Source organism: Salmo salar, chromosome ssa01, assembly GCF_905237065.1.
Source record: "Salmo salar chromosome ssa01, Ssal_v3.1, whole genome shotgun sequence".
NCBI lineage: Eukaryota > Metazoa > Chordata > Actinopteri > Salmoniformes > Salmonidae > Salmo > Salmo salar.
The window spans coordinates 21,855,380-21,878,718 of NC_059442.1; the positions used below are offsets into that span (position 1 = coordinate 21,855,380).

General features: G+C 43.8%; 1 protein-coding gene across 2 annotated transcripts in view; it reads right to left on the reverse strand.

Moving 5' to 3' along the window:
- The window catches only part of LOC106575182 (rho guanine nucleotide exchange factor TIAM2), a 107,210-nt gene that overhangs the window by 77,181 nt on the left and 6,690 nt on the right, over window positions 1–23,339 (reverse strand). The gene's annotated exons all lie outside the window — the stretch shown is intronic.

A 23,339-nucleotide genomic window follows, 5' to 3' on the forward strand; every position in this document is an offset into this window, starting at 1 on the left:
ACTAGATATGATTGGGCGAGACAAGTTGGCGTATGACTGCATAATGCCTGGGATGGACCAGGGAATGCTGCTATGTCTGGGGTTCTTGTCTGACACCACATACCACAATGACCCCAAGAGAGCACTGTGAGAGAGCACTGTGAGAGAGAACTGTGAGAGAGCACTGTGAGAGAGCACTGTGAGAGAGCACTGTGAAGCCAGGCTGAGGAGATCACTTCAGACAGACAGACAGACACAGAGACAGAGACAGACAGTTGTTTATTTCACTTTTGTGTATTATCTATTTCACTTGCTTTGGCAATGTAAACATATGTTTCCCATGCCAATAAAGCCCCTTAAATTTAAATTGAGAGAGTGAGACAGTATAGTAGAGAGAGAAAGCTAGAAAGACTAAGGGCTGGATTAAGAGAGAGCGAAGAGAGCCAGAAGGCCAGATCTGTATCCATTTTAAAAAGCTAATTAAGGTGAATGAGAAAAGGCAGAGACACAAGTCCACATGCATTCCCTGGAATTAACATCTCTGAAACGCAGACCAAATGTTATGCTTTCCCAGCGGGTCCAAATTGTGACCACCTTTCTAAAAACTCACATGCTCCTTTATGGCACATGCTAGTGGTTACACAGAACCTTCATTCAAACTGGCCCATTGACAAAGCCACAGCACAGCAGGGCCAGTTGCTGGTCTGAAGTATGCCAGACAATTCCAAAAGGTGGTTCTTTTCCCCTCCAGGGTTTTGTGAGTCAGTCCTCTAAGTCCTAACTTAAGAGTGAAAATCTGGTGCTCAAAACAATTTCATTGCTAAGACTAAACTGAACAGGATGTGTCTACAAATTGATTTACAGGTAATTAAACATGTTTATGTTTATCACGAACAATATAAAAGACTGAAACATCTTAAAACCTGTCTGGGATAGGGGGCAGTATTTTCACGGCCGGATAAAAAACGTGCCCAAATTAAACTGCCTGCTACTCAGGCTCAGAAGGTAGGATATGCATATTATTAGTAGATTTGGATAGAAAACACTCTGAAGTTTCTAAAACTGTTTGAATGATGTCTGTGAGTATAACAGAACTCATATGGCAGGCAAAAACCTGAGAAAAATCCAACAAGGAAGTGTGGAAATCTGAGGCTTGTAGTTTTTCAAGTGAATCCCTATCCAGTACACAGTGACTTAGGGTTCATTTTGCACTTCCTAATGCTTCCACTAGATGTCAACAGTCTTTAGAACGTTGTTTCATGCTTCTACTGTGAATATGGAGCGAACAAGAGGGCCTGGAAGTTGATGAGTGAGGAAATGACATGAGCTCAGAGGCGCGCGCTCACGTGAGTGTGAGCTGTGTTCCTTTTCTTTTCTGAAGACATTGGAATTGTCCGGTTGGAATATTACTGAAGATTTATGTTAAAAACATCCTAAAGATTGATGCTATACATCGTTTGACATATTTCTACGAACGTAAATATAACTTTTTTTGACTTTTCGTCGTGACATTTTCGCGCGCTTCCTGCATTTGGAGTAGTGGACTGAACGCGCAAACAAAAAGGAGGTATTTGGACATAAATGGACTTTATCGAACAAAACAAACATTTATTGTGGACCTGGGATTCCTGGGAGTGCATTCTGATGAAGATCATCAAAGGTAAGTGAATATTTATAATATTATTTCTGAGTTTTATTGACTCCACATAATGGCGGGTTTGGTTTCGTGTCTGAACGCTGTACTCAGATTATTGCAAAGTGTGCTTTCGCTGTAAAGTTTTTTTTAAATCTGACACAGCGGTTGCATTAAGAAGAAGTATATCTATAATTCTTTGAATTACAGTTTAATATTTTATCAACGTTTATGATGAGTATTTCTGTAAATTGATGTGCTCATTCACCGGAAGTTTTGGGAGGCAAAGCATTTCTGAGCATTACACGCCAATGTAAAATGGGGTTTTTGGATATAAATATGAACTTTATCGAGCAAAACATACATGTATTGTGTAACATGAAGTCCTATGAGTGCCATCTGATGAAGATCATCAAAGGTTAGTGATTAATTTTAGCTGTAATTCTGTTTTTTTGTGACGCCTCTCCTTGCTTGGAAAATGTCTGTGTGGTTTTTCTTGTCAAGGTGATGTCCTAACATAATCTAATGCTATGCTTTCACCGTAAAGCCTTTTTGACATCGGACAATGTGGTTGGATTAACGAGAAGTGTATCTTTAAAAGGGGATATAATAGTTGTATGTTTGAGAAAATTGAATTATGAGATTTTTGTTGTTTTGAATTTGGCGCCCTGCTATTTCACTGGCTGTTGAATAGTGTGTCCCGCAGGTGGGACGGTCACGTCCCACATATCCCAGAGAGGTTAAATAAAAAAATACAAATCTTGGGCTGAAAGAAACACTACAACAGCACATTTTATAGACTCACACAAAAGGTCACACTTAGAAGCCGAACTATACGGTTGCTTATAAAATGGAAAATTATATATACCTTTTTCTTTAAGATCACATACACCTACTGTACCTGTAATTGCTATGTGGTTATTCCATGACACAGAGGTTCTACTGAGACCCAATAGAGGGGGCTGTTTTCATGGTCCTCCCTGCTCTCTGACCATAGTCAACCTCCAAATCATTTACTTGAGACAAATCCAAATGAATGTGAGCGGATTAGTTAAAAGCTTACAAACAACATAATAATACAAAGCAATATCCACTACTCACACTTATAGTTGGCCCATTATCCATGCAGTGCTTGAAGAGCGGATGTAAAAGAATAGGCTGTTCTTGGCTGGCTGCATGGGCAAATGGAGTCAAGTTCACAATGTTGGCAACAATAAGAGCAACATTCAGAGGGTCCAAAACAACATTGTCAGAAGCATAATGGCCTCCGTGGCCTAGTCTGGGAAATCTCAAAAGCTTTACCAACACACACTTTCAGAGGCAGAGAAACATATATAGATAGATGATTAGATAGACAGAGAGACAGAGAGAGACAGACACAGAGAGAGAGAGAGAGAGAGAGAGAGAGAGACAGACACAGAGAGAGCACACAGTGGCAGAATACCTGACCACTGTGACTGACCCAAAATTAAGGAAAGCTTTGACTATGTACAGAGTGAGCATAGCCTTGCTTCTCTTGAGAGCCAGGTCTGCCTATGTGCACACTGCCCACAAAATGAGGTGGAAACTGAGCTGCACATCCTAACCTCCTGCCAAATGTATGACCAGTCACAACACACATTCAGAAGCATAGAAGCATGAAGAAAAGGTTAGGGAGAGAGAGAAAGATGAGAGGTGTTATACATATTCATACAGAGCAGGTGTTGGGTAATTCAATGGAGCACAATGAATGGACTGACCCTAATTAAGCTCATTTAAAAGGCGGAATGAGCTCCGAGGGGCCAGGATCCAATCAGGGGATAATCTCTCCCTCTCTGCCAGGAGCCTCATGTAACATACATCTACATGGCATTTGGGCTGACTCCTACTCAGCACCCTGACAGATAAAGTACTTGAAAGAGCGGAGGCACATTGTAGTACATAATGATAGTAATGAACTACATTTATATGGCGCTCTTCACTACAGGTCTAAAAGCCCTTCACATGGCCCTAGCTTTGCGAATGCGAGGCTGGGAAAGTATGAGGGTGGTACAGGGTTCAGAGAGAGTGCACTGGGGTTGAGGTTTGGTGGGTTTACACACACCTCCCTGATAATACAATCTACGATACCCCTCAGCCCCTGATAGCCTCTACCATTCAGTCACCTCCCTCAGTAAGAGGAGACAGACACCACACGGCCAACCTTTACCACTCCCACTCAATATTGATAGCCATCCTCAGATAGCCAATTTCCCCCTCCACACCTCCTCTCCTCCCATACCTCTCTATGTTTATCATAGTAAAACCAACACGTGACCATAAAGACGCTGCTCATTTCCACTCCCATCTTGCCCCCTAGACTGAGACTTTACAATGCACTACTGTTGTCTCCTTGTCCAAACTGATTCATGAACCATATTTCTTTCACCAATTCAAATATCCCAGGAGATATGACATAGTAAAAAGGGAGACACTTAATTTAGGGGATTGTGTAATGGCAGTTCATGAAAATGTGTATGAAATGAATATTGTCTAATCCTCCCTCCATTAATCTGCTTGACACTGAACCCCATGGGACACACCCAAAGATAGTGGAAAGAGAGAGAGACAGAGAAAGAAAGACAGCGAGAGAGAAATGTGAAAAAGGGGAGAGAGAGAAGTTAACTCATCATGCTAATGTAATAACCCAGTGTCTCCCCAACACTTTGACAGATGCATTCTGGTAGCTGGGTGCTGTTTTTAACTTGATGCCATTGATTATCTAGCTCATAAGGGAATAGAGTAGCAACACCCAGCAGGACTGTAATATTCACAACAAACTCTGTGGATAAGAATTACAGCATTTTGAGAGAGGGATGGAGGTAGGGGGGGAAGAGATGAAGAGAGAGTGGCGGAATCCAGACACAGCATGTCAGTGACCCAGGGTCAAATGTTAGAGGTCAGAAGGGTATACTACAAAGCAGCATCAATGAGTCAGCCAGCTAACTTGCCCAAATATTCTGAAAACACAATGAACCAGAAAATCCGTAGTTATTTTTGGTTGTTTCACAAATTTAGGTGGCTAAATGGCGTCAGCATGGAAGTCTCTACTCTATAGATCCAAATCTACAAAAAAAATGTTGAGACAATCTCTCTAAAGTGGAAGAAGCTAAAACCCAGAGAATTCTACGATCAAAAGGCATCACATTGTCCCTCTCTCTTTAATGCCATACTGTGAACTCGATTTCTCCTGTTGGCAGTCTGGCAGTTCTCCTCAGTTCTACCAAAGTGGAGGCTGTCAGGCAGTACCACCCGATCGACAGCCAGATCAAACACCTTTGTCAAGTTCCCCGTCAGAACCAGCCCCAGTGGAAGCGTTCTACAAAGACTGTCTAGCTCTTTGTATGTCAGAGACGTCTAGCTCCAGAACTCCAAGGTAGCCTGAGTGTTTTACTCCCCACTGACAGAGACGTTAACAGACCCAAAGTCAGAGCTGGGAGTAAACAGCACATCTACTGCCATGTTCATTGGAGAGAGAACCCTGTGATCTTTCCAGGAGTGTTACTCTCCATGGCTCCTGTCAGCAGTCTGTGTGTGTGTGTGTGCACGTGCGTGCATGCGTGCGTGTACCAGAGCGGTAAATGCTGTGAATGCTGATTGCATTGAAAATCCACACCTTCAAAGTCGCAGGGATATCAATCAGTGACAGCTAGGTCAGACAACCCTGGCCATAGATCAAAACAAGCTGTGAGTGTGTGTGCCATGTGTGTGTGAAAAGTTTTCCTTGCACAGGTTTAACCCCCAAAACAACCTTTCTCTGTCCACTAGGCAGCTTAATGAGCACTGGAGCTGATGGAACGTTGATGTGCACCTGTCGTTCTCCAGCAGTGGGACAGACGACACTCAGACGCTCAGAGGAGAAGCTGCAACATGTTTTACTCTCATAATCTGTGGGTTGTAAAATACACACTTTCATCTGCAACAGGAGTATTCAACTCTTAAAATGTCAGTTAGCTTAAATCAAAACCATAATCTCTCTCAGGTCTTTTGTCCAAGGCTCTCCATGGCAGTCCATTCCGGGCAGAGATGTGGGCCCTGGGGGCAGAGGTTTATGTCTCAGATGATCTGACATCCCTCCCATGGGTAAACAGTTGAGCAACAGGCTCTGACTGCCAGAGGACCAGATAAGACTCTTGGAGGGTCCCAGGGAAACGGGTCCCCACCCAGCACTGTGGGTCCAGCCCAGGAAGACACGGCATGGCCGCCAATCATGCCAGTTTCCTCCTCAACAGGGAGAAAGTGAGATAGAGTGAAACAGAGACTGCAGCAGATTTTCACACCTGTCAGGTCAGTTTTTCTTCAAATCCTCAAGGTCAATGCTTTAAATATATGCAGCCGTATCCCCAGCCCCCACAACCATCCCTCTGCAACCCCCTCTCTTCCCTCCTATACTGTCACACATGAGTGGTGTGCTGGTGGGGGTGTCTAAAGTGTGTTCTCTGGTCTTTAAATTGAATCAGGTTGACTGGGTGTCCTGTGTATGCTGCACGGTCATCTGTCACCTCCTCTGGTGGGAGAGAGACTATTACAATCAGCTCTCTGCTCACTCACTCATTAACATAGTGGTGTGTACCCTACAGCAGCACACAGGCTAGGAGACAGATCACAAAGCCATGGTGATCCATCAGACACATTTACCAAAGGAGAACAAAAACAGGTCAGGGAGACACTGGAGAGGTCAATATAGTCACTGGAGGATTCACTAACAAGGATTGAGAGCTTCTGGAATTGACTGGATACACACCAAGGTAATTATAACACACATACTGACATAGGAATGCACATATATACACATCGTTACCATTGTGTTCACCATCCTATAATATAAAGAGATGTAAAACGATAAATTCACAAATCAATTAATTGACGGCTTGAAAGACAATGTTAATCGTTAAGAGTGTATCAGGCTTAAGTTAGTGTAATAAGTTATCAATAAACTGCTCCTCATTTATCTGGGCTAGCAGGGCAGACCACCAAGCCTTTGTCCCAGCTGAGAGCCAGCCACACTGGCTCACAATGGCGCAGGGATGTCCAAAGACTCTGCAGATGCTGTGTGTGTGTGTGTGTGTGTGTGTGTGTGTGTGTGTGTGTGTGTAGCTCATCCATCACTGCCAGAGAAATTCATTATCCCCTCTACATTCTTGACACCAGGGGGTTGCCCTTGCGGTCTTCCCCATAGTAACTGCCTCTCTCCAAGCTGAGAGCAGCACCCGTTGCCCTGGACCCAGTTTCACACATCCAGACCAGGGCCTAGAACCATCCCTGAGAAGGTTTGGCAGCATGCGGGGCTGTGGGACTAGAATCCTGGAGGACAAGTTGACGTTAATGATGATAAGTTAACTGTTCCAGCTCCACTGTACCAAGAGGATCCAAATGTTACCGATATGGCTCCAGTTGGCAGGTTTCAGTTCTCCTTATTACGGAAAAGCATCACCATTCTGGCTCCAAATAAAGCCAAAGTCAAGTCACACAGACAATGAATCACTCAATTCACTCTTTGATCCAATTTGTGACCACTGGCTAGATCGTAAGGTCCCCAGAGGCACCAGGTTATATGACAGGGACACACCAGCAGATTGTGTATAATTGAATTGAATGAATCAAAAATGTGAATTGATAAATATATGAATAAAAATGAAAAGTAGGGCAAAGGCAATGACAGAGTCAAACTCCCAGAACCTGCCATGTCTGCATTACGTTGTCTCAGGCCTACATAAACATGGGCAGCTAACTGTGGCTGTTCCACATGCATGTAATGTAACACACTTCAGGTGACCTCAGTGGAGGGGGCTAGGCTGTAGCTAGATGGCTGGCTGGATAGACACGCTCAGGGTCTACATCAGAGTCATGTAAACAAAAGGCCCTTTACAACATAAACCATCCATCACGACTAATCTAAGCTGTTTAGATAGCACGCCATGACGTGCTGAACCTGGTCTATACCACTACTGGAATACACCCCCCCCAAAATGAGTAGACGTCATACAGTAATACGGTGTAGTAATAACTCTGTCCCAGCCAGGAGCCAGCCAGACACACAGAAAGGTCATGGAAATCTCCACTGTAGCTGAGCTTCTCATTGCACCAGATAGGTGCAGTGAAATGTGTTGTTTTACAGGGTCAACCATAGTAGTACGGCACCCCTGGAGCAAATTAGGGTTAAGTGCCTTGCTCAAGGGAATATCGACATATACATACATACATACACATATACATGTGTGTGTATATGTGTATATATATATATATATATATATATACACACATATGTCCTCATTTAACACGTCTGTAAAGCTCGCTCACTCAATGGACTCTCATTGTTGCAGTCTAGTCTACACAGCGATTTTATGAGTCAAACGCTGCTGAAAGAGGATATGAATTGATGCTTTCAGATCATATATATCTGAAAGCATCAATTCATATATATATGATCTGAAAGCATCAATTCATATCCTCTTTCAGCAGCGTTTGACTCATAAAATCGCTGTGTAGACTAGACTGCAACAATGAGAGTCCATTGAGTGAGCGAGCTTTACAGACGTGTTAAATGAGGACATATGGAAAGTTAAACACAATCAATGAAACAGAGTGCCTTGTTTGTTCACCAAGGCAATTGATCAAACTCATTTAGTTAAAGCCTAAAGGCCAGAATGGACCACAGCAATGAGATCAGTTTACTAAAGAGTTGGACATTCCTCTTTGCTAAAAGACCTGGTGGCAGAGCTTATCATTCTAAGTGTTATTCAACTTTTTACATACCATGCTTATGCTATATTGAATTCAAAGTCCAGTACCTACACCTGGTAGATAGGTGGATAGGTACAGGCTGTACTACAGGCATAGTATAGAAATTTGGTCCACTCTACCTGATCAGCAATGTGAACATATTTATGGTATAGAATGTGTGTTGGCCAGGGCTTCGTAGACTGAAGAATTCTGCTGACCACACAAGAGCCGTCTCTAAAGAGCTTCTCTCTGAAGGTAAGGGGTTACCCTGCCGGCAAAAACTCTAGTCTTCACACGCCAACGGATGGACACACACATTCTGTATTATGAAGAATTTTCGATCACACATTGCAAAAGGTTAAGACGAATGCTATCGCACTCCATTGACAAGCTGATAACTGATAGCAGAGCTGAGTGTGTGTGGCTGAGATCACTCATCTATACAGCAGATGCCCCCTGTCCAACCAGCAACACAGATTACACACAAGAACTGTGTCACAGTAATCATACAATGCTATTTACTGTTTTGTGTGTGTGTGTGTGTGTGTGTGTGTGTGTGTGTGTGTGTGTGTGTGTGGTATTCCTCAGGCTTTTCTTCTATCCAATTGGAAACACATTTTGTCTCCCCAGGGTTTCAGTCCACAGGAATTTCATAAAACCAATCCGAAGAGGTAAGGCTAAAATGAAAGGATGTTTCACTGTTGAATTATCACTTCCAATGTAGGCCTATGGGTATTTATTTTAAAAATATAGCTGCTAGACGGCAAATCAGCACTGGGCTTGCCTGAGGGGTTGAAAGGGAAAAGAAGCAGGGAAAACAGACAGTTGAAAAGAATAACAACAGTTTCTGGTTATTATGGACAAGGCACATCACAGTCAAACAAATCCATGCAAAACAAACTCTTTCACACTCTCAACAGAACCATTAAAAATGTCATTTAAAAATGGACAACAATGCAGCTGGCAAAGCTAATGCAGGACCAGACTGGCACCTCAGCTAGGAGGTAAGCACTAGCAGCTGTGCCACATGTGCAGCCTTTTACTGACATGATTGAATTAAAGCTGATGCCAAGTCCATTATTAACCCATCCAAGAAGAGCCCAAAGAATGTCAATGAGACCCAGGCTCGTTAGACAGTCATACAAGGACTCTGACAAGAAAACACACCAATATCACACAGGGGTTGAATACTACGGCACAATGGAGCATTTAGAGGACAGCAAAAAAATAAATATCCGCCAGTCATAAATACCAATTTCTAGAAAAGAATTGGATTATGGTATTACTGTGTGCTCGCAGATGCACCATGGAGAGGGCCTGGCCTGTGGTCCTGTAGAGCAGGCTGTAATGGACAGGCAGATGCTTCAGCCTGTGAAGGTCACAGGGGTCAAAATGATCCTTTATGAGAACACAAGCGGAGTATTTATTTCATTCCTTAATCTGTGGGGGGGGGTTAGGGAAAATAGAGAGGGCTATTTAACCCCCTCAGGCAAATGCCCTGCTGATACAAAATTATGTTTGGCTCCTCACTGGTGGTGTGTGTGTGTGTGTGTGTGTGTGTGTGTGTGTGTGTGTGTGTGTGTGTGTGTGTGTGTGTGTGTGTGTGTGTGAGAGAGAGACCCCCTCTCTACCTCCAGGTTGTATACCTTTAGACTAGCCTATAGCGTGTTCTATCATCCAGTCTCAGACTGACTCCGGAGAGGGGAAAAAGTTTTGCCACCAAGTTGGATAATGACAGGAAAGCACAGGAAATAAGGACATTTGACATCACTAGAAAAGCATACAGACTGTCAATCAGACACGACAGTTGCACAGTCCAACTCTGCCTGCAATATCTAAAGTAAAGAATGCCTGCATTTATGAGTTTCTCCATGTTGATAAATGTGTGGATGTCTGATGCAAGGCATGTTGAGAGAGTGTGCGCCTACTGTGGAATTGTAGCATAGAAAAGTAATGTGCGTGTGTTATAAATATGTAAGCACAGTTCTGGCAGAGCTAACAGTCCAGACACATGGCAGGGAGGGGGAGAGTAGAGTATGGAAGCTTGTTAAAATACTCTTGTAAAACCCAGTGGGATTAGCTGTGAGAAGCCTGTGGCGCTATAGGATAGCATAATTAGCAGAAACAGGCAGGTCTCTGACATTAAACCCCCCCCCCCCACTTACGAAGAATAACTCTCATCGACTTTCTGGTCGCCATGTCAGACCTAGCAGACCTAGCCATCTGGTGTGTAATACATACTCTGAGGGTATTAACATGGCTTCTATTAACCAAGACCAAGACCAGAAGGTCCTCCATTAAGAACCTTCTCTCTCATCAAACCATCAGACCTCCATTAGATGAAGGTAATACACTGATAGAGAGAGACACTGCCCACAAAATGAGGTGGAAACTAAGCTGCACTTCCTCGCCTCCTGCCAAATGTATGACCATATTGGACACATATTTTCCTCAGATTACACAGACCCACAAAGAATTTGAAAACAAATCCAATTTCGATAAACTCCCATATGTATTGGGTAAACACCACAGTGTGCAATCACAGCAGCTACATTTATTTTCCCTTTTGTACTTTAACTATTTGCACACCATTACAACAATGTATATAGACATAATGACATTTGAAGTCTTTATTCTTTTGAAACTTTTGTGAGTATAATGTTTACTAGATATTTTTTATTATTTATCTATTTCACTTGCTTTGGCAATGTAAACATGTTTCCCAGGCCAATAAAGCCCCTTCCATTTAAATGAATTGAGAGAGAGAGAGAGCAGGGGAATGAAGGCAGTAGAACAGACCAACCAGAGAGAAAGTAATAACAGCAGTAATCCATAACGTTTGCTTTGGACTGAGGCGACACTGTAAGGAAACCGCAGTTCCTGGCTTTTCGCTACACTGTTATTATTGGTAAATAGACATGGATATGAACCTATTTACTGTAAAATATCATTATTAGTATAAAAAAGAACAACACGTTTTCAGCGAGGATGATCTCTCCACACGAGCTGCTAACCAGAAAGCCTGCTGCTTTCCCTCAGTGTCCTGCCCAGCCCGGCCTGGCCCTGCCCAACCCGGCCTGGCCCTGCCCAGCCCGGCCTAGCCCTGCCCAACCCGGCCTAGCCCTGCCCAACCCAGCCCTGCCCAACCCAGCCCAGCCCAACCCAGCCCAGCCCTGCCCAACCCAGCCTAGCCCTGCCCAACCCAGCCTTGCCCAGCTCTGCCCTGCCCAGCTCTGCCCTGCCCAGCTCTGCCCTGCCCAGCTCTGCCCTGCCCAGCTCTGCCCTGCCCAGCCCTGCCCAGCCCAACCATATCCTACTGGAAACAAACAGCCAGGCTAAAGTAGCCCTCAGGAGTCAGACTATAGCCAGACTATAAGGTTGGTTTCAGAATGACTAAGAGGGACAAAAATAATACCTAATGGAATCATTCTATCATAATAAGACTCGGCAGAAATAAGCATTGGATGTCAGATAACTGGGGAAAACCGCCATTTAAAAGCTGTGCTAACTCTGCATTATATAGACTACTGAAGCTCAAGCTAGGATTGACAGAAACAAGCCAATGCCAACACATATTACTGCCTGGGCTTAGCTATATTCACTTAAAGGAAGACTTCCTACACCTAGTACTGTAAGACAATCATACGTCTTCTCTCCCAGACACAGTTGCACCAATTGGCTGACTGAGTGACATCAGGCGTATGTGTCATCAGAGAGGGTGTGCTCCATTAATCATAAAACTGTGAATAAATTATTTTTCACAGCAGTTGTTGAGTTACATGCAGGACAGTGTAAGGATAAGATAAGATGAACGCTTCACTGGTAAACATTCTACTTTTCAATCACAAGCACATCTGGATTGCACTGCAGTGGAGTAATCTTTATTGGTAAAAGATGACAAGTGCTGAGGGTATGAAACACAAAGAATCACAAAAGGAAAGAACTCAGGAAGATAGATAATGACTAGTTGGCAATGGGGTTTCCATTAAGAAGTGGAGGATAGAGGAGATCTCAACCACAGTCATATGGGGCGGCAGGTGAGGCGGCAGGTAGCCCAGTGGTTAGAGCGTTGGACTAGTAACCGAAAGGTTGCAAGATCAAATCCCCGAGCTGACAAGGTAAAAATCTGTCGTTCTGCCCCTGAACAAGGCCGTTAACCCACTGTTCCTAGGCCGTCATTGAAAATAAGAATTTGTTCTTAACTGACTTGCCTAGCTAAATAAAGGTAAAATAAAATAAAAATATGGCTGTGTGACAGCCGTTCCATCTACATAGGAGATGTCTATGGGAGGCCACAGGTTTATACACAGAGTTCCTATTATTCAGTTGGGTGGAATGCAGTTAAAAGCAGCGCTCAAACACTCATCTCTATACCACTTCGGAAGAGAGGGTATCTCTCTATTAAAAAAACACACTCAGTCACACACTTCTCCAATGGCAAGCAGTTGTTTCATTGTACACAGGATGTGATTTTTTTCCCTTCGCCTGTGACTCAGTCCTTCCTTTCCCCAAGAGAGACAGTCTAAACTGAAGGCACCGTGCCCTCGCACATTCCCCCCTTCCAGACCGGCACATCTGGAGCTGCCAACAAAGGGCCTGTTGAGTGAGGACCAAACCACGAGAGACAGTGGGGGTGAGAGAGATGACCTGTAGTCACTAATCCTAAGGAGCAGCAGAGTGTCAGGCTGGGCATAGAGGGGGGCATTACATCACAAATGTATGGACAATTCCAACTGCAAGGTTCTGAGAGAGAGGCGAGCATTCTGCTCTTAAAAAGGGACAGTGGCTGGACAGAGTCTCTAAAGAAGGCTGCCTCTTAGCTCTCATACCTTTAACATTAGGATTGTGCAGCAGCAGATTGGGAGCCAGCGTATCAAATGACAGCTGAATGTCGACAGACAGGAATAGCCTGGAATATACCGTACTGTCCAACTATACACCATACCATACCAGTTACTTACTGTGTCTCCTCAACAGTGGTTGTTTCCCATCTTTACTGTACTCCCATGCAGTGTTAATTTATGGAGGTAAAGCTTCAGAGATAAATCACAGGCTTCATATCTAAAGGAACTGGCACAATGTGGAGCCGTCACGCCTTAAACAGTGGCACAGCGGTGAACCATCTCTGGCTAGACTACACATTTTTTTTAAATAAGGCATTTAGAATGGAAGTGCTTGGCTGTCTGTGATGACCTCATTTAGGGGTATGAGATTCATGAATATTGCACCAATGGCTGGGTCAGTCATGATCAGAGTAGGCCTAAGCTAAAAAGACGCTTGAGTGGAGTTCCCACATCTGTTTTTCAAAGGGAAATGGAAGTTAGGTTGAAAATACTGTATCCCCAAAAACCGGAAACATCCGTTTTGTTTCCGACCCCAGAGAGAGTGGAGTAAGCCTAACACCAAGGCACAGCACAGTCCTCCACTGCTACTGGACACCAACAGGAGGGGCACCTGCCAATGATAATATTTACCCAGTTGATCTGTTTAAAAGGTAGCACCCTTCCCAACTCTTTATCTGAAACACAAACCATTGTGAGCCATTAATTGCATGAGAACAATTCCTCTGGGAGCTGAAATGAAGCGGAATACAATATCAGCAGGTGAACTGTGTGCACTGCAGGGTGCAGACTGAAATATATTCTGTGTCACACAATAGCACTCAAAGTAATCAAGGAGGAAATCTGACTCCACTTATCCAGAACACCTTCTCCTAGCTCAGCTCAGCTGGTACAGACCCATTGATTCCTGGAGAGGAATGAACTGAATGTTTTCCCTCCACACCGATCACTGCTGATAAAATAAACCTAGCCGAGGGTAGAGCAAGTTGGGACTGGGACAGTCAGGGTGGTATGGATGTATGGAGAACCAGCCAGCCATGTCCTGCTGGTCAGGGAACAGCGTTTCAGAGTAAATTGGTCTTATGTAACAATTCTAGAAAAGGCCAGCCTTGATGGAGTGCTCTGGCCTGGGTGTAGAGTGTCTAATCAAAAACGCATCTTTTGACCAATGGGTCAAATTATGTTAAATGTGTAGATTCTCCTCTAAGAAAAGCAATGGTCCAAACCTCATGTCTCTATCATAATCCGTTCAAATGTTATTGGAGTTTTTACCCTTGTAGGGTGACTAAATCAATTGAGGTCAGATAAAAAGTGGTCAAAAATCACGTTGAGTCAGCTAGGCTGGATGCTGTGTGAGAATTAATGCTAACTGACAGGCTCAAGGTTTAACTCGTCATCTTTCTTCTCGAATCCAGAGGACATAAAACAATATAGAGGTAAGCTAGTTAGACACGTAGTATTTTCAAATTGTAGCTTTTCATATTAATGCGCAATTCCTGTTATTTTTCAAAGATTTCTCACAAAAACAAGTGTATTTCTGTGAAATGTCAACGGAGCACTGAGCATAACACAAGCTTATTCTCAAAGCCTTTTACATTTAATTCAGCTCGTGTCGTGTTAATTTTGCTTTCTGCAACCTGTGGAAACAATTTTGCAGACGACCACCACAACAGTGTAAAATCCTCAAAAGTTGCTGCGAGAGCTTGGTGCTTATTATTGGATGTATTAGGTTACGAAATCTGACTTTTTGGATATAATGTTAATGATATGTTAGAGAAAAGACCGCACTGAAAGATTCAGAAGAATCATACTCGTCTTGGTAAAAGGTATTTTATAACATAAGGAAGTTAAATTTCATCCCATTCTGGGCAGAGTATGTAAACAACCTACTGGGTGAACCGTGAGTAGAAGAGAAACACTATTGGACTGTGGTGAGAAACAGAACTGGTCTCCTCTGATATCCGGAGGGCACAGACAAACACACCCAGACAAATACACTTTGTTTTTTACTGGCCGCCACATGACCCCTTCCCTTATCCTAGGGTTCCAGAGGAATACAGAGATGGAAATACTGTTTCCCATTAATGTTTCGACATTTCTAACAGTATGTTTTTGTGTTTGTAAGCAAATTAAACTAGCCACTTATGCAGTAATTTTACCCGAAGGTCCTCCAATGATAAACAGGTTCTCCTACAGCAGCTGAGGCCTTAAAGATGGCATCTCTCCAGGGAACATGACTTGGAAACATTTAGCTATTTCATAAAAATCTAATCGAGCTCATTCAGGGTTTGGATGCCAGGGTTGCTGGTGACCTAGAGCAATCAAGGCCTTCACTGTTTACATTGGTCTCCAAATGACTGAACCAACATGACAAAGCCTGAAGCTGAGGTGGAAAACGAGTTTCTCTCACTCCTGCATCAAACTAGGCTCCTAATTTGAGTGAGAGAGAGAGCAGCGTTAATGAGGCTGAAAATGCATATCACATTCCACATGAGTGCTTCTGCAGCCAAGCTCTCAGTCAGTCAGTCTCCACAGCACTTCACATCTCCCAGAAAAATAGAACCCTTGAGCTGGAGACTCTGTAGGCTGTTCTGCATGGTAGGTGACTGACAAAACAAAATACAGGCTTTATCATTAACCCACAACAGCAGCCCTACAAGTTACATTTTACTGTGGTCTGTTTTGTTACTAGGAAGTAGTGCCTGCTCGTAGCCCTGATGGTAGAGAGAAGGTAGGGTGAGTTGTTGGAGATGAGGCATTGAAGCCCCACTGATGAGCAGGTGGGAAGAGAAGTGCACCCTGAACTGCATCATCTGGATCCATCACAGAGAACAATACTGGACAACACATGGCGCCTAATGGAGCACTTCAGCCAATAGCGTCCCAGCTGTGCTGTATTTACTCTTCCAATAGATGTAGACGGTCACTGAGGCCTGATGGCTAGTGGAGGGTTGGGCTATATCAATCACAATTGTTGTGCTTGGCTGGTGAAGTAGTTAATGTCACAGGGATAGGCTGCACTATGGCAACTTCCACTGACTTTTCTCAACCCGTCTGGACTAGTGGTCATATTTGTACATATCCCTGACACACACATGCAGTCACATTCACATCTAAACACACAAACAAAGACAAGTACACATGTGCACCTGGCACTGACAGGTACAGTTGAAGTCGGAAGTTTACATATACCTTAGCCAAAGACATTTAAACTCAGTTTTTCACAATTCCTGACATTTAATCCTAGTAAATATTCCCTGTTTTAGGTCAGTTAGGATCACCACTTTATTTTAAGAATGTGAAATGTCAGAATAATAGTAGAGAGAATTATTTATTTCAGCTTTCATTTCTTTCATCACATTCCCAGTGGGTCAGAAGTTTATGTAAACTCAATTAGTATTTGGTAGCATTGCCTTTAAATTGTTAAACTTGAGTCAGACGTTTTGGGTAGCCTTCCACAAGCTTCCCACAATAAGTTGGGTGAATTTTGGCCCATTCCTCCTGACAGAGCTGGTGTAACTGAGTCAGGTTTGTAGGCCTCCTTGCTCACACACGCTTTTTCAGTTCTGCCCACAAATGTTCTATAGGATTGAGGTCAGGGCTCTGTGATGGCCACTCCAATACCTTGACTTTGTTGTTCTTAAGCCATTTTGCCAAAACTTTGAAAGTATGCTTGGGGTCATTGTCCATTTGGAAGACTCATTTTCGACCAAGCTTTAACTTCCTGACTGATGTCTTGAGATGTTGTTTCAGTATATCCACATAATTTTCCTCCTCATGATGCCATCTATTTTGTGAAGCGCACCAGTCCCTCCTGCAGCAAAGCAGCCCCACAACATGATGCTGCCACTCCCGTGCTTCACGGTTGGGATGGTGTTCTTCAGCTTGCAGGCCTCCTCCTTTTTCCTCCAAACATAACTATGGTCATTATGGCCAAACAGTTCTATTTTGTTTCATCAGACCAGAGGACATTTCTCCAAAAATTAAGATCTTTGTCCCCATGTGCAGTTGCAAACCGTAGTCTGGCTTTTTCATGGCGGTTTTGGAGCAGTGGCTTCTTCCTCGCTAAGCGGCCTTCAGGTGATGTGGATATAGGACTCGGTTTACTGTGGATATAGATACTTTTGTACCTGTTTCCTCCTGCATCTTCACAAGGTCCTTTGCTGTTGTTCTGGGATTTGCACTTTTATGCACCAAAGTACGTTCATCTCCAGGAGACAGAAACGCGTCTCCTTCCTGAGCGGTATGACGACTGCTTGGTCCCATGGTGTTTATACTTGCGTACTATTGTTTGTACAGATGAATGTGGTACCTTCAAGCATTTGGAAATTGCTCCCAAGGATGAACCAGACTTGTGGAGGTCTACAATTTCTTTCTGAGGTCTTGGCTGACTTCTTTTGATTTTCCCATGATGTCAAGCAAAGAGGCACTGAGTTTGAAGCTAGGCCTATAAATACATCCACAGGTACACCTTCAATTGACTCAAATAATGTCAATTAGCCTATCAGAAGCTTCTAAAGCCATGACATAATTTTCTGGAATTTTCCAAGCTGTTTAAAGGCACAGTTAACTTAGTGTATGTAAACTTCTGACCCAGTAGAATTGTGATACAGCGAATTATAAGTGAAATAATCTGTCTGTAAACAATTGTTGGAAAAATCACTTGTGTCATGCACAAAGTAGATGTCCTAACCGACTTGCCAAAACTATAGCTTGTTAACAAGAAATTTGTGGAGTGGTTAAAAAACGAGTTTTAATGACTCCAACCTAAGTGTATTTAAACTTCAGACTTCAACTGTAGATGCATGCTCCTTGGTTAGTGTATATGCTCCTCATTGAACCCCTGGATCCCCTGAGAGATGAGTGTGCTGACAGGATGAGCATTGATACAGGAAGAGGAACACAAGGCACCCCTGTGGCTGTTACCTGTAGCCCTCAGGCTGTCATAACATTTCAGATGTGTTGCATCCTGGTTGGTCGATCCCTGAAGTACAATACCCCTATTCCATTGTTGCCATGGAAGCTGCCCATGTAGGGGCTCAGCCATAACTGCAGCTTGTAGGCCTAAATCCTCCTCAAGTCCTGCTGCTGGGGCTGGATATGGGGCTTTTACCAGACTGATAAATGACACCTTATTTCACATATATTGCACTGTAGTTACATTAGCTGCCACTTAATAGCTGCAGTCTACAGCCTTGGCAATGTATTTAGCAATGATCTACCTGAGTTTTGATGAGCTCTAGTCCTGCTTTTAGTGCATCACACACACACAGAGTAAATCTCCACTCCATGACAGAACACTCTCTCTCTCTCCGTAATCTTCCATCTTCTGCATGATAAATCTTAATCTGCGAGCTTATTTGGCACATCGCTTAAATGTTCACCTTCATTTAATCTTCATTTTCCCAAACAAACCACATGGATGAACCTTGAAACGTGACCCGCAAGAAACACAATTCAATTTGAACCAACACATTAATCTCCTCAAAGGCTTCAATTTATAGCCGTTTAGGGGTGTCAGCCTGAACATGAATAGGCCATGGGCTTCCATCTGAACACCAGTCCCACCAACCAACACTTATGTTTGTTTAGTAAAAGATCAAATACTGGGACAGATTGCTACTTTTTGGTACCCGAGATCTGATCCAGGAGCCGAGCAGGTCAGGGTCCAGAATTCTAGATAATGGCACGGGTCTGGGTCAGACCTGATATGATTGTCATGGGTATGTGTAATTTTAACAGACTTGTCTGGAAAGACCAGTATAGATCGTAATGTGACTGCTGCAGTAGAGGGAGAGAGAAATTGTATCATTCATGCCGCTGCACTTGCTTTCATGAGTGAAACGTGTAAGCTTGTTGTTGTTGGCCAATCATAAGTCATAAAAGCAGCAATAGGCTAAATTCATAGAGCCGCCGTGCGTGGCAAAAGTTAGGAGATATCTAATCAATGGAATATGGAATTACAATTACAGAATTAAAATGTTAAGGAAAGGATCAAGTGACAACAGGTAGGCTGCTACTTAATATTCTGAATGGAGATGTAACTTTAGGATGAGAAAGCGCATGCACTGGAGCCTCAATTAGCCTAGCTAGCTAATGTTAGTGTCTCACGGTTTGATGCAGTTAAGTCAGGTACTACGTAAACATATTTGATGATAAATAACCTATTGGTCTACTATAGTGCGAGTTGGCTTGGTTGGCTGCCGTCTCTCCCTCCCTACTCCCTGTGTCACTTGCTCACAGTGCGGCCCCTCCCGCCTACTAGAACTGAGTCTCTCCCACTTGCGCTTTATCAGCTCCGGTTAATAAAGTAGGTTAAAAGATGACTTTTCTGCTGCTTCCCTCACTCAGATCAGGTCTGGATCCGACCAGGTCTATATGGAACAGGTCTAGTTGTTCTCGGATCCATTTGTAACAGGTCTCTATATTTAAAAAAATGGGTCTGGGTGGGAAAGCCTCAGCTCCATTTCAGAACAGAAGACCTCTACCACAGGTGAAGACCTCTACCACAGACCCCCCCACACCAATCCCACCCAAACAACCAGTATACAGTATAAGCTCTTTATGTCTGACAAGCGGTAAGGAGCTGCTGCTTGGAGTATTGCTTCTTCATACTTTTTTATTTATTTATTTATTTCACCTTTATTTAACCTGGTAGGCAAGTTGAGAACAAGTTCTCATTTACAATTGCGACCTGGCCAAGATAAAGCAAAGCAGTTCGACACATACAACAACAACAGAGTTACACATGGAGTAAAACAAACATACAGTCAATAATACAGTAGAAAAATAAGTATATATACACAATGTGAGCAAATGAGGTGAGATAAGGGAGGTAAAGGCAAAAGGCCATGGTGGCAAAGTAAATACAATATAGCAAGTAAAACACTGGAATGGTAGATTTGTAGTGGAAGAAAGTGCAAAGTAGAAATAATGGGGTACAAAAGAGCTAAATAAATAAATAAATACAGTTGGGGAAGAGGTTGTTGTTTGGGCTAAATTATAGATGGGCTATGTACGGGTGCAGTGATCTGTGAGCTGCTCTGACAGCTGGTGCTTAAAGCTAGTGAGGGAGATAAGTGTTTCCAGTTTCAGAGATTTTTGTAGTTCGTTCCAGTCATTGGCAGCAGAGAACTGGAAGGAGAGACGGAATTGGAATTGGCTTTGGGGGTGACCAGAGAGATATACCTGCTGGAGAGAGTGCTACAGGTGGGTGCCGCTATGGTGACTAGTGAGCTGAGATAAGGGGGGACTTTACCTAGCAGGGTCTTGTAGATGACCTGGAGCCAGTGGGTTTGGCGACGAGTATGAAGCGAGGGCCAGCCAACAAGAGCGTACAGGTCGCAGTGGTGGGTAGTATATGGGGCTTTGGTGACAAAACGGATGGCACTGTGATAGACTGCATCCAGTTTATTGAGTAGGGTATTGGAGGCTATTTTGTAAATGACATCGCCGAAGTCGAGGATCGGTAGGATGGTCAGTTTTACGAGGGTGTTTGGCAGCATGAGTGAAGGATGCTTTGTTGCGAAATAGGTCAGAACCGTCCAGAGTAGTGATGCTGGACGGGCGGGCAGGTGCAGGCAGCGATCGGTTGAAGAGCATGCATTTAGTTTTACTTGTATTTAAGAGCAGTTGGAGGCCACGGAAGGAGAGTTGTATGGCATTGAAGCTCGTCTGGAGGGTTGTTAACACAGTGTCCAAAGAAGGGCCAGAAGTATACAGAATGGTGTCGTCTGCGTAGAGGTGGATCAGAGACTCACCAGCAGCAAGAGCGACATCATTGATGTATACAGAGAAAAGAGTTGGTCCAGGAATTGAACCATGTGGCACCCCCATAGAGACTGCCAGAGGCCCGAACAACGGGCCATCTGATTTGACACATTGAACTCTATCAGATAAGTAGTTGGTGAACCAGGCGAGGCAATCATTTGAGAAACCAAGGCTATTGAGTCTGCCGATGAGGATGTGGTGATTGACAGAGTCGAAAGCCTTGGCCAGGTCAATGAATACGGCAGCACAGTATTGTTTCTTATCGGTGGCGGTTACGATATCGTTTAGGACCTTGAGCGTGGCTGAGGTGCACCCATGACCAGCTCTGAAACCAGATTGCATAACGGAGAAGGTGCGGTGGGATTCGAAATGGTCGGTAATCTGTTTGTTGACTTGGCTTTCGAAGACCTTAGAAAGGCAGGGTAGGATAGATATAGGTCTGTAGCAGTTTGGGTCAAGAGTGTCCCCCCCTTTGAAGAGGGGGATCACCGCAGCTGCTTTCCAATCTTTGGAAAAGAAAGAAAGGTTAAACAGGCTAGTAATAGGGGTTGCAACAATTTCGGCAGATAATTTAAGAAAGAAATGGTCCAGATTGTCTAGCCCGGCTGATTTGTAGGGGTCCAGAATTTGCAGCTCTTTCAGAACATCAGCTGACTGGATTTGGGAGAAGGAGAAATGGGGAAGGCTTGGGCGAGTAGCTGTGGGGGGTGCAGTGCTATTTACCGCGGTTGGGGTAGCCAGGTGGAAAGCATGGCCAGCCGTAGAAAAATGCTTATTGAAATTCTCAATTATAGTGGGCTTATCGGTGGTGACAGAGTTTCCTATCCTCAGTGCAGTGGGCAGTTGGGAGGAGGTATTCTTATTCTCTATGGACTTTACAATGTCCCAGAACTTTTTTGAGTTTGTGTTGCAGGAAGCAAATTTCTGCTTGAAAAAGCTAGCCTTGGCTTTTCTAACTGCCTGTGTATATTGGCTTCTAACTTCCCTGAAAAGTTGCATATCACGGGGGCTGTTCGATGCTAATGCAGAACGCCACAGGATGTTTTTGTGTTGGTTAAGGGCAGTCAGGTCTGGAGAGAACCAAGGGCTATATCTGTTCCTGGTTCTAAAGTTCTTGAATGGGGCATGCTTATTTAAGATGGTGAGGAAGGCATTTTTTTAAATAACCAGGCATCCTCTACTGACGGGATGAGGTCAATATCCTTCCAGGATACCCGGGCCAGGTCGATTACAAAGGCTTGCTCGCTGAAGTGTTTCAGGGAGCGTTTGACAGTGATGAGTGGAGGTCGTTTGACCGCTGACCCATTACGGATGCAGGTAATGAGACGGTGATCGCTGAGATCTTGGTTGAAAACAGCAGAGGAGTATTTAGAGGGCAAGTTGGTTAGGATGATATCTATGAGGGTGCCCGTGTTTATGACTTTGGGGTGGTACCTGGTAGGTTCATTGATAATTTGTGTGAGATTGAGGGCATCAAGCTTAGATTGTAGGATGGCTGGGGTGTTAAGCATGTCCCAGCTTAGGTCACCTAGCAGCACGATCTCTGAAGATAGATGGGGGGCAATCAGTTCACATAAGGTGTCCAGAGCACAGCTGGGGGCAGAGGGTGGTCTATAGCAGGCGGCAACGGTGAAAGACTTGTTTTTAGAGAGGTGGATTTTTAAAAGTAGAAGTTCAAATTGTTTGGGTACAGACCTGGATAGTAGGACAGAGCTCTGCAGGCTATCTCTGCAGTAAATTGCAACACCGCCCCCTTTGGCCGTTCTATCGTGTCTGAAAATGTTGTAGTTAGGGATGAAGATTTCAGAGTTTTTGGTGGACTTCCTAAGCCAGGATTCAGACACGGCTAGGACATCCAGGTTGGCAGAGTGTGCTAAAGCAGTGAATAAAACCAATTTAGGGAGGAGGCTTCTAATGTTAACATGCATGAAACCAAGGCTATTACGGTTACAGAAGTCATCAAAAGAGAGTGCCTGGGGAATAGGAGTGGAGCTAGGCACTGCAGGGCCTGGATTCACCTCTACATCACCAGAGGAACAGAGGAGGAGTAGGATAAGGGTACGGCTAAAAGCTTTTTATGTATTCCCTGTGAATCTGGTTATTTTTCTTTCCCATTCAGATAAAGTAGCCATTGAAGTCGCTTGCATTATTTACCATAAATTAGTGTGAAAGTACCCCATTTCGCCCACTAGATGCCATTGTTCCTGCTACTTTTATCCACTTTGCTGGTCTCGTCTTTATTAAATGGATCACAACATTTTCTTCGCAACTAATAACTTTTGCTCGTTATCTAAATAAATTGTGCCGTCATCCTCATAATTTAAGCCAGTCCTCCATGAAAGCAATTCAGTTTGTCCTTCTCTTAGGCTTAATTT